At 41.2% G+C, this 12749-nt stretch overlaps 1 protein-coding gene across 4 annotated transcripts in view; it reads right to left on the bottom strand.

Annotated features, from left to right (window-relative positions):
- The window catches only part of inpp4b (inositol polyphosphate-4-phosphatase type II B), an 805146-nt gene that overhangs the window by 354889 nt on the left and 437508 nt on the right, over nucleotides 1-12749 (bottom strand). The gene's annotated exons all lie outside the window — the stretch shown is intronic.

The following is a 12749-nucleotide window of genomic DNA, read 5'->3' as shown; positions in this document are numbered from 1 at the left end:
CAATCACATATATAAAAAAGGTTAAGCCAACTGATGATGCCACCCCAGCCATTGTGGAGACAATTAGGCAATTCTTTTGTCAATCATACTGCCTAAATCAGTTCTGCTTTCTGTGTAGTTTACTCAGAAACAAAATAATCTGACTGGGGATTTATATAACAGCTGCTCTTCATTTTTTTATATACTCATAATTAAAGTACATTGACAATAGTCTCAAATGTGAAAATGAACTCAACAATCTCAGGTGGCTGAAATGTATCAGAAATGACCCTGATCTATTACTTTAAAAATGATTTCTCACTTTACAAAGAATCTGCTGGACGTTTCCAATATTCACCTTTTGGCTACAGTTCTGTGACCTGCATTTCTAGTTTATAGTTCCCTTTGTTTGGTTGTAATCTCTAACTCCCCTCATTAATCTTGAAATGAGGTAGCTTTATAAACAGCGCCACTGCAGCTCTGGCTTCATCCTATCAGTTATTCCCTTGTCATGTTACTGCTGCCACAAAACACATTTCACAACATAGGTCAATGATAGTAAACCCACCCCTTCACTTTCTGTAACTTCATTTTCATTCATTTTCTTGCTTTTCCAACTCAGTTGAAGAGTCTTCATCGTGAAATGTTAACTTCTGTTTTTATCTTTCCACAGTTGTTGCCTGACTACCAAAATATTTCCAGCATTTTCTGCTTTTATTTGAAAATAACCTGCCTTTGGTGCCTGTTTCAAGTACTTATTTGCTGAATGTAATTTAATTACTTATATCAAACTCATTAAAATTAAGAATTCATAAATCAACTCAGAACACACTAAAAGTATCAGCTGTAAGTTTTTTTGTTTCATAGAACATGTTTATCCACAGCATCATGAATATAGTATTAAAATTGAGGAAACAAAAAAAAACTGCAAAAAAAAATTCAGAAACCATCAGAGGAACTGATCTATAATTTATGTAATAACATACTTCATATATTGATTAACGCAGTTGCATCTTATCTTTCTAATTTTACAAATGTTTGTAGTTCAATTTTTTTTACCAAACACAGAAACAAACAAGGCCATGGTCAATGTTTTAACATAACCCAAAGAAATGACATCACATCATTTCAAACAAAATAATCTGTTAGCCTATTCCTGGGATATAGATTGTATCCCATCCCACCAGTCTTCATTAAGTAGTTTAGTATGTCTGAACTATTTTTATGTAATATTATTTTTAACAACCCCAAGGGTATTCTCATTTTTAGGTCACATAGAATGAAGTTTCACAAAATCTGCCATACACTTATATAACAAAGACTTATTTATTTCTCTTTTTTGTTTTAGTACCATTTTTGCCTCTCTTTTTGCTCATTAAAGTGTCTCCCTAACACTGGAGCAGACCCAGCCTTGTCAGGCCTGCACAGGCAGGCACGTCCCTATATCCACACATCTAAAAGAAGTCACCTGCCACTCATTTCCAACTCATCACCTGCAGCCTATTTAATCCCAGCTCTCATCCACAGTCTTTGTTCAGCAATCGAAGCAGCCAGCCTCAACCAGATGCTCTTAGCCTTTGTCAGGATGGGTGAACTAGCAATTGACCCAGTAGAGTTTGCTTGCCTAAAGGAAGTCGGCCATCAACATGAGCACATGATCCAGAGCACCAGGAAAGCAATGATCATCTGCTAGCCACTCTCAAACAACTCTCCACCTCGATACAGCAACACACCATTCAACCTCTTCCCTCAAAACCCTGGATTCCAGTGCCCGAACGCTCCGACGGTTCCCCAACCCAATGCCACGTCTCCCTGTCCCAGTGTGTGTTGCACTTCCAGCTCCAGCCATCTTTGTATTTTATGGACCGAGCTATCTCGCTCTTGACCAGGCGAGCTCTGATCTGGCCCGCTACTAACTGAGACAATAACACCCCTATCTGCAACAGATATAATACTTTCACTGCTGAGATGCACAGGGTTTTCAACCCTCAGGGAAGTGGAAGAGAGGCAGTGGATCAAATACTTCACCAGTGTCAAGGCTTATGCTCAGTGCTGGATAAGATGGTGGAATTCAGGACCCTTGCAGAGTGCAAATGGAATGCAGAAGAGCTGTTGGTCCATTTTCATCACCGTCTCTCAAAGCGCTTAAAGGAATACCTGTCTACTCAGAAGATGCACACCGACCTCGAAAGCCTCATCACTCTGGCCCTCCATATTGACAAGCGTCTCATGGACCGGCCCTCCACATGATCAGCCAGAACACCAGTTCCATTCCCAGAATCATTTCAGGACCCTCATCAGCAATGCCTCTGGAACCCATGCAGGAAGAGATCTCTTAACCCCCCAAGAGCACGATCGTCAGTGGAGAAACAACTTGTGTGCTTACTGCAGACTAGCCAATCACCCACACATTAAATGGCTACTGCGTCTGGGAAGCAACACCACCAGATAGAGACGAGAAGCCTATCTTGTAAGCTCCCCTGTCTTTGCTCCAACACCATAGCCCAACTCACTCTCTCTGTCCTCCTCCACACCCCGACAGCTCTACGCGAACAGGAGGCTCTGGTGGATTCTGGCACGGCAGGCAACTTTCTTGACCAGGCTCTGAGAGTGCAGCTCAGACTCCGTACCAAGCCTATCCCTTACCCCTTCTGCATCACGGTCATTGACAGAAACTCCCTGGGGTCTGGCGTGGTCAGGGCAGGCATAGGGCCGATGCACATGAGCATCAGATAGCACCACAAGTCCATCCTGATTGACTAACCCAACACTCTTCTCAGCTTGAGTTACCCCTGGCTCTCCACTCACAACCCTCACTTCGTTTGGTCATTAGGTGAACTGCTGTGTTGGGGACCAACCTCCAGAGCATTTTCCTGCAACCTCAGGTGATCTCATCCTATAAATCCATGGAGACAGAGGAAGACCTTGATCTCAGCAATCAGCCACAGGAATACCACGATTTGGACATCACCTTCAGTACGATCGCAGATTACATCAGCTCATTGCTGCCTGCCCCCAATATACCCAGTCTAATTCCTCTAGCCCTTTGGGCTCCTGCCAGTCCCTTGACGCACGTGGTGCTACATCATTTCATCACCGGTTTGCTACCTTCTGAGGGCTTCATAGTGATCATGATGGTGGTGAACCAGTTCTCCAAGGCAGCCCACTTCATTGCTCTCCCCAAGCTTTCATCAGGCACTGAGATGGCGGATCAAGTTCTCTGACATGTAGTTCACCTCCACAACTTCACTCAGAATATTTTGTCAGACCGGGGTCCACAATGAGTCTCCCACTTCTGGTGAGTATACTGCTCACTTCTCCGCATCTCAGAGAGTTTGTTCCCTAGCTATCATCTGCAGATCAACGGACAGTCAGAAAGAAACCAGTCAGCAAGTCAACAAGTTTCTGTGATGCTTCGATGCCTCTACTCTTTCCACATCAAAGTACCTGCTCTAGGCTAAGCTGTCCCACAATCTACATACTTCCTTTGCCACGGGTATATCACCCTTTGAAGTGCTTCATGGCTACCAATCCCCATTGTTCTCCACAGAGGCAGCAACAGTGGAGGTCCCGTCTTCCAGGGCCTTGGTTTACTGCTGCCAGGATGCTTGGAGGAGGGCACAGAAGGCTATCCTTGCTGCCAACCGTGCCTACAGCTGCCAGGCCAACCACCAGAGGCACCCAGCCAGACTACTCCAGCCTGGGGACAATGCCTGGCTGTCTGCTCCATATCCGTCCCTATGCACTGACTCCCACAAGCTCTTGCTCCGGTTTGTTGGTTCCCTCAAGATTATTCATCATCAGTCCAGTCACTTACTGTTTCCAGCTCCACCATCCCTCAGGATCACACCTACTTTCCAGGTGTCCTGCTTCGAACCCATTGTCCATGGGTCACTCTACCCACCTGAGCCTGCACCTCCAGAACCAAGGACGGTAGAAGGTGGCCCAGTGTACATGAGTTGATGGATTCACACTCGTCTTAAATGGGGTGTGCAGAAACCTGGTTGACTGGGAATGGACAGCCTGCAGGAGAGGTCTTGACAGCCATTCAGTTTGACCTTGGAACCATCGCTCATCAAGGAGTTCCACAGGACCCACCTGGATTGTCCTGGGCTGTGGGGACCTGCCCATAGGAGGGGAAGTCCTGTCAGGCCTGCACAGGCAGGCACCTCCCGGTCTCCAGCCAGTTAACAGGAGTCAGCAACTCATCACATGCAGCCTACTTAATCCCAGCTCTCATCCACAGTTCTTGCATCAGAACAGCCAGCCTTAACCAGTTGCTCCTAGCCTACAGTTACCTTGTTGCCTGCTGTGATTAATATCTCGCCTCTCTTGGTTTGTGGCTCCCTGGCCCCTTGTAGTTTGTTATTTTGCAGTTTATTAGTAAAGGATCGTTTACTGCTAAATCATCTCCACCTCTCTGCTTTTGGGTCAAGCCTACCCTACCTTCCCTGTCAAGCCTGTGTTCACTTCTTGCAGGATCCCTGTGCCTATACAGCATCCCATGTCCTATAAGGAGTTTACTAATGTGTAGAAATGTCATCAATCATTGGAAACATTCAAAAACAGCTGAAGTACATTGAAGTATTTAAAAAACCATTAAACCATATTTTAAAAAAACATTTTTTCCTCTGGTTAATTAACGTGGTATTAATTGAAAAAGGGGGAAGAAAAAAAGAAAATGATTTAGGTTCACTCATCAGTTTTTATGAATGTCAACAACCCCTTTCAAATGAATAGGCCACACCAGGCATACTACCTGTGGCTGGTGTAAAGGTGTGGGGCCAGAAATGAGGTGTGTCCAACTGCTCAGTTCTGATCAATAAGGAAGCAACTCTGGACTTAGTGCCAGATGCAAGGGCAGGGGGATGGGGTAAGTGGGAAGAAGAAGAAAAGTGTGGCTTGTAGCAGCTGCTCATTAGGCAGAATAATGTGACCATTTTCCAGACTTCCAGTGCTGATGGATGTATGATAGCAGTTTACAAGACTCATCTTATCTACCAGCTGACGCTAAAATTGAGCCATTGGGAATGTGCTGGAGGTCAGATGATATTGTATCAAGATGGTATTGTAATCTGCTATTGTGAATTCATCAACATATGAAGTCTGAAAGTGTACACCTTAACGTAGCTGGTACGAAGTATTTTCTTACTCACTAGCTTCTACCCATTGGCTTCCCCTAAGCTTGGACTGAATATTCACCTCACTGACAAAATAAGGTAGGACCTTCAAAGTGACACTCGGCTGCACAACCTCAAAATTCTGTTCTTTAACATGACAAATGTCAAATTGCCAGAAATAACAGCACTATGAGTAATTATGATACTCCAGGCTGCCAAAAGTAACATGATTAAACAGATACAGTGCTCACCATTTTCCACTACAAACACATCAGAATTTTAAAAAACACAGGAACTATAGCAATGAAGTCAAAATCCTAATGGTAGAAATTGCATCTTAATTCTTATGATTATTCTGTTGGCCAATGAGCGGTGGAAATGCAGATAACACAAAACCTCTAAGTCCTTTGAAACACTGAAGCAGAAAGCCGGAACGAAATAAAATATACAGGAATATTACAATGAACAGGATTCAACATGAATTAGCACATTAATGGGATGTTATCATAACGTAGTCACCTTATTCAAATTCTCAAATACTGCCGCATACCTGAGCCGTTAACTAATTATATAACTGAGAGCTGAATTAGGGCAGCCTGGTGACGGGTGTTAGCGCTGGAAAACCAGGTTCAACCCGACCTCTGTTGCTGCCTGCAATGAGTTTACGCCTTCTCACTGTAACTACATAGGTTTGCTGAGGGTGCACCAGCATCTTGCTGCATCCCAACGATGTGCCATTAGCTAAATGGCTACTGTAAAATTGCTCCATTGTGGATAGATGGTAAAAGAATTTGAACGAGCTACTGCTCATGAGAAAGAGAATACGATGCAAAGGAGAGTGGGACTTCTGGGATTACTTTGATATCCAGCTGGAACTCAACAGACCAAATGGCTTCCTTCCATATCATAGGGAAATATGAAGTATTAAAAATGAGCAGAAGTAAGTCACTATGAAAATAATTATTGATCTCCACTTCAATGTCAATAGAGTGGCCTGATCTCCATCATTTTCGGGAGGCAGAGAATTCCAGAGATTCACTACCTTCTGAGGAAACTTTCCCTGCACCTCAGATTTAAATGATGGTAGCAATGAGAATAGTGTATATCCTGGGTGATGGGGGGAGGGTGTCCTTAATAGCAGGCGCTGCCTTTTTGTAGCATCACCTTTTGAAGATGTCCTCGATGCTGGGAAGGCCAGTGCCCATAATGGAGCTGACTGAGTTTACAACTTTCTGCAGCTTTTTCTCATGCTGTGCAGAGGTCCCTCCATACTAGACAGTGATTCAACCATCTAGAATCTCTCCACAGTACATCTATAGAAATTTGCAACAGTCTTTGGTGACATACCAATTCACCTGAAACTCCCGGCGAATTTTTGCCGCTGCCGTACCTTCTTCGTAATTGTATCAATATGTTGGGCCCAGGATTGATCTTCAGAGATGTTGACAGCCAAAAGCTTAAAATTGCTCACTCCTTCCATTGCTGATCCCTCGATGGGGACTGCTGTGTGTTCTCTCTACTGCCCCTTCTAGATGTGCCCAATCAAATCTTTGGTTTTACTGACACTGATTGCAAGGTTGTTGTTTCAACACCACCTAACCAGCTGATATATCTCACTCCCATGCACCCCATCATCAACACTAAAATTCTGCCAACAATAGCTCTGTCATCAGCAAATTTATTGATGGCATTTGAGCTGCGCCCAGCCACACAGTCATGGGTATACAGAGAGTAGAGCAGTGGGCTGAGCACACATCGTTGAGGTGAACCAGTGTTGATTGTCAGTGGGGAGGAGATATTATTTCTGATCTGCACTGACAGTGGTGTCCCAGTGTGAAAGTCAAGGATCCAGTTGCAAAATGAGATACAGAAGCCCAGGTTTTGGAGCTTGTTGGTTAGTACTGAGGGTATGATAATGTTGAATATTGAGCTGTAATCAATAAACAGCAGCCTGACGTAGTTATTGCTGTTGTGCAGGTGATCCAAGGCCGAGTGGAGAGCTAGTGAGATGACATCCATTGTAGACCTATTGAGTCAACAGGCAAATTGCAGCAGGTGCACGTCCCTGCTGAGTTAGGAGTTGATTCCGGCCACAATCAACCACTCAAAGCACTTCATCACAGTGATGTGCTACTGGGCAATAGTCATTGAGACAGCCCACCCTGCTTTTCTCGGCCACTGCTATGAATGTCACCTTTTTGAAGCAAGTGTAAGCCTCCGACTGCAGCAGTGAGAGGTTGAAGATGTCCTGAGCGATCCCATCAATTGGTTGGCACAGGCTTTTGGTGCCCTACCAGCTACACCAATTGGGTGGCACAGGTTTTCGGTGCCACCCAATTGGGCCTGACATGGGTTGATGACAGACAGGGTAGTTTGAATATTTCATAAACTGCGGATCGCATTGGATTTTCATGCACATCAGTTTACAGAGAATGGTGTGGAAAAAAAAAACATCCAGTGAGCAGCAGCTCTGTGGGCAAAAACAGATTGTTAATTGGAGAGGTCAGAGGAGAATGGTCAGACTGGTTCAGGCTGATAGGAAGGCAACAGTAACTCATATGATCACACTTTACAACAGTGGTGTGCAGAAGAGCATCTCTGAATGCCCAACACGTTGATCCTTGAAGAGGATGGGCTACAGCAGCAGAAAACCACAAACATAAACTCAGTGGCCTCTTTACCTTCTTTAAGAAAGAGAGTTCCAAAGACTTATGATTGCCTGAGAGAAAAGAGTTCATCTCATCTTGTCTTGAATAGCTTGGGCCATTCTTTTAAAATAGTGATCCCTAATTCTAGATTTTTCCACTAGAAGAATCATCCTCTCCATCTCCATATGTCAAGACCAAGTTTCAATCAAGCCTTTTAATGTTTTCCTAAACTCCAGTTGGAAACAAGAGCAACCTGTCCCAATTTCTCTTTATAAGACAATATACCTGTTTTGTGTGTTAGTCTAGTAAACTTTCTCTGTACTGCTTCCAATGCATTATTCCTCAAATTAGGAGAACAACACTGGTCATAATACCCCTGCTATGAATTCATCAGTGTCCTATAGTACAAAATTCTTTAATAGTTGTGGATATATGAAAATGTGGGAAATATACGATCTGCAGCAGCAGCAGATCCATTGGCCTGTGGCCTGAACCCGATTTTCAGCATTGAGATAAATAAATAAGGAAAAGCTCCACTCAGGCAGTCCCTGAGGTAATTAATGCTTTCTCTGAGTTAGCTGCAAGACTGATCTCAATAGCAAGTTGCATTTATTTAGCAACTTGAAGGTAGCAAGGAATTCTAAAGAAATGTACAGGAAAATTAACAAAAGAAAAACACACACTGAGCCACATTAGGAGATATTGGTTACAATATGTGATTAAAGACCAGAAAAAACACCCCTGGAATGCTCACAGCATATATGGCAGTCTCTGTGGTGAGAGCTTCCCTTTATTCAGATGCCTTTTGCTGACAAGGATCAATTGAAAGCCAGAAACTCCAATAGCATTAAAACGATGAGCAGCTACTCACTATTGTAACCATTGTAACCTCATTCTTAGACAGATCCTTGAAGTTAAAGAGGACTTCCCTGTATTTCAGTATAGAGGATTTTGAGGCTGACGATGAAGCCTATCTATGCTTTTTGGCATTTGGGTTGTAGGTGGATCATTAAGCATCATGATTATCAGTTAGGTGCTGGACCTCCATCCCTTTTTCCGTCTTATATATATAAATAACTGTAGCATCATTGTATGGTCGATTTAACCAAGAGAGAGATCAAAGAACATCAAATAAACCAGACAAGCATTATAGTATTTTCATATTCCCCTGAGTGTTAATCCATTACTCACATAACTCTGCAACAGATCAGGAGCCCACAGATTAAAGAATTCTCTTGGAGAATTAGTAGGAGTTGAAGTGACCGTTCTTTTTAACAAATAGCTGCCTAAACTAGGAAGTCTTGGAAGACCCTCTCTTTTTTTGGCATGTAAATGAAAATCCCTCTTTTTCCCTCAGAGTAAAATTCAAGAACAACTAACATTCTAAATATTCAACTGCAGGTCACTCTCAAGCCCCAAGTACCGAAGATTGTCCTTCTTTATGGTGTTGCAAAGAAAGTGAAATTGTTTTGCCTCATGAACAACCATTGATGGACATTCCTGGAACAAACTATCCTTCCCAACATAGTGCCAGATTGGGGCCCCCATCAGCTAAATACTCTACTTTCATCCTTTAGGCCAGACTACAGCATGCTGTATATGAACAGGAGAAAACAGGAGCAGGAGTAAGCCACCAGGCCCATCAAGCTTGCCTCACTATTCAATATGACTGATCTATCTCTTCTCCTGTGCCAGTTCCTCATCACTGTGTTTCTATATCCTGTTATAGAATCACAATGTCCTCATCATCTACTTTCATATCATTAGCAAACTCAGAAAATGTACCCAGTGAAGGAATATGCAGCATAGTTGCAACATCTGCAGGACACAGATTCGAGATCATACCAAACCAGACTTGTTTAATTGAAAATTGGGACTTGGTTAGATTCAATACCTCCTCCTTAGCCACTGACCTGAGGTACTGCGAGATGTGGACCAATAGCTTGGCTACCAGGAAAGGCAGAAATTAGTTTCAGTCTGACTCTCCATCTGAATCTTATCCTGCGTTGACAAACTTTTTTTAATATGTCCTTATTAATCATTATGAAGAATGACAATTATAGTCAAACCAATATTTGTAGAAAATATTTTATAAAATATTTTTAAAATATTTTTAAAATGTGAGATATATATCAAATTAGGGCAGATTGTACATGATTAAAAACACATGTAAATATTACACAAAAAGTACAACATCTTCAGACTATTTGAAGTGGAACAACTTTCTGAAATTCATGGTACACTGTAAGTATTTGTCTTCGACTGTGGTGGAGAAGGCAACACCTCAAGAGGAATTCTGAATTCCTGACGTAAATGGGATTACTGTGTTGAATGTTTCATACACAAAAATCCTTGAGGTTGCTTTTAATTTCCCAAACTAATGACACTGAATACCAGTGGTTTGTGGTCATTGTTACTATGGATCCTGACTCATTAAGGTTAACAACAAGTTGTTTAAAGAGGTAGGTTTTAACATGTACGGAGAAAAGTGTTAGGTAGATAGGTAGAGATTTGGGGAAGATCTTCCTAGACTTAGGGCCTCACCAGCTGAAAATATTCACACTAATAAGAGGATGAAGGAAGATGGGAATGTACTGGAGTCCAGTTAAAGTTGTAAAGCTGAAGATCATTACAGAGTTAGAAATGGCTCCAGCTTAGAGAGAGATATGAATATGTCAATGAGAATTTTAAAGTTAAGGTATTTTTGGATCAGAACATGGTGTAGGTCAGAGAGAAGAGGGGTAATGAATGAATGAATGAAATACATTTGGTGGCCAAGGATATGAAAGGACCACTTATAGAGGCTGTAAGATGGTAGCCACCAAAACTTACATTTGAGAAATTTTTATTTGTTGCACTCTTGTCTACTCGTAACCAATAAGAACAAGGTAATTGTTGAAAGTTAACCATGCAGAAGGGATAGTAAAGTCAAAAAAAATACTAGCTTGTAAAAAACAAAGCAGGAATTCTTCAGCTGTTCAGCATGGCCTAAAAACAAAACCGCTTCCTCCCCTACCCCAAACAAAGCTACCTGTCGTCGGAGGTAGTGTTGTCACTGGAGCACCAAAGTAATGTAATTAATCGATGTTTGCCATTACCAGTGGCAGCCATAAAAATTAGTTCATATTGCCAGTTTGTCACTAATTGCCCATTGCCATGGACTGTAATCTTCTCCTTATAATTATAGAGTAATGAAGGCACATATCCTGTCCTGTCTCCCAGCCTGTTTTTGATTAACGTAATAAGAATGCTCAGTGTACTTTACTGATGTTGAGACAATTATTTACACAGTGCATATGATGTTATATCTTAGTTAAATGTGCTTCATAAACTCTCTAGAAAAAAAAATACACTCAAGATTAACACACTAATCAAACATCACATTTTAACATTATAGTTAACGTGATGAAGTATATATTCCTCTCCATACAGTATATAATTCTTTTACTGAACTTGTATATAACAAGAAAAATATGATGCAAAATTAAAATTATATAATTAAAGCATAACTACTCATACATGAGAAGAAATAAGTAATTCCAAGAAATTTTATAGTAATTCTTCAAATAACTCAATTGAAAACTAAGCTACTCTAAAAGACACCAAAAAGTGGATCTAATAAGTTAGCTAATTATTGCAATAGGAGTATTATAATTGGCCTCAGCCTCCCTGGATTACAAATGAGAAAGAAAAACAATTATAACTCCAAATTCTTGCCCTAATTTTATTTGATTTTTTTCTCACTGTTCTCTTATTTACTAGCCGTTGGATTATTTACACTGGTACAATGACTATACTAAGTATTGGCTCCTGCTGATCAATTACAGTATTCTCTGTGTTGTCTGTGACAGTAAAAATGCCTGTCGTCACGGAACGGTCAAGGAAATAGTCTTATGGATTCCCTTACTGAAGGGAGACATCATTCACAAAACATGTTTCAATGTGAATCAGTACCTTTAGGAACAAAGAGGACAAAACTGAAGGGCGATTATAAAAGTCTAAATTTGATTAATGGTACATTTCTAGACTGCTAACTTGAAAGGATTGAATATATTTCATATTAGTATATTTATACTGTAAAATGTTTAAAAAGACAGCAATTTGTACAGCTTTATGCACAGGTCAAAGAAATCGCAGTAAACACTTCAGTTCAAAGACAAAAGCATTATGATCCATGAATGCACTTCCTCCACAGGTTCCTGCAGAAAGTGCGACATTTCCTATCACAACGTTCCGGAAAATGAAATGGAGACTTTGGGTGCCATTCAATAAAATTAGACACCTACTTCAAAGGAAATTGAGTCACTGCTTTCAAATCAGGTGCTAAATCAGTGAAATCAAAATTGCTTTGTTATTTAACAAAAGCACACTTTGCTTGTCATGAAATGAAAAGAAGAACAGTGATGGGCCTTAAATATGAAGATACTGTCTTAGACTAACCAAAGGGCGGGCCCTTTGTAGTTAAATTTGCACACCACAGTAAGCTGACTGATTAGATGAAACAATTTCAGCACCTGTCATATATTCCCCAATTTAATAGAACAGAGCTTTTATTATTTTTGGTTTGAAGGATTTCTTTCAATCTTTTAAAAAATATTCTATTTTTTTCATTTTACCACTGCTTAATTTGCTTTTATTAGAAGGAATCCAATGGAAATGTATTTCTTCCCTAAGGCCATACAAGTTTTTTTGAGAAGCTGTCTGCTTTACCTATACGTTGCCCTGTATTTGCATTCTGCAAGGAACTATAAAGCTGTTTTTGAATCATACTCTTACAGTCTGGTTAAAGTAAAACTTTAATAAAATGTCTGCAAGTTTGCACACCACTCATCCTAATGCATTTTGCAATCTGTCATCACTATTACTGTAAGGTAATTTACACATTATTTATGCATACAGATCCTCCTCAGGTTCTGAACATCCAAGTCACAGGCATCCCACACATACAAACAAGCATTTGGAAGCCCGGCGGGAATGACAGAACGGATTTGCCAGTTACTGT

This window comes from Mobula hypostoma, chromosome 4, assembly GCF_963921235.1.
Source record: "Mobula hypostoma chromosome 4, sMobHyp1.1, whole genome shotgun sequence".
In the NCBI taxonomy this organism is placed as follows: Eukaryota; Metazoa; Chordata; class Chondrichthyes; order Myliobatiformes; family Myliobatidae; genus Mobula; species Mobula hypostoma.
This window is presented reverse-complemented; position numbering and strand designations above follow the sequence as displayed.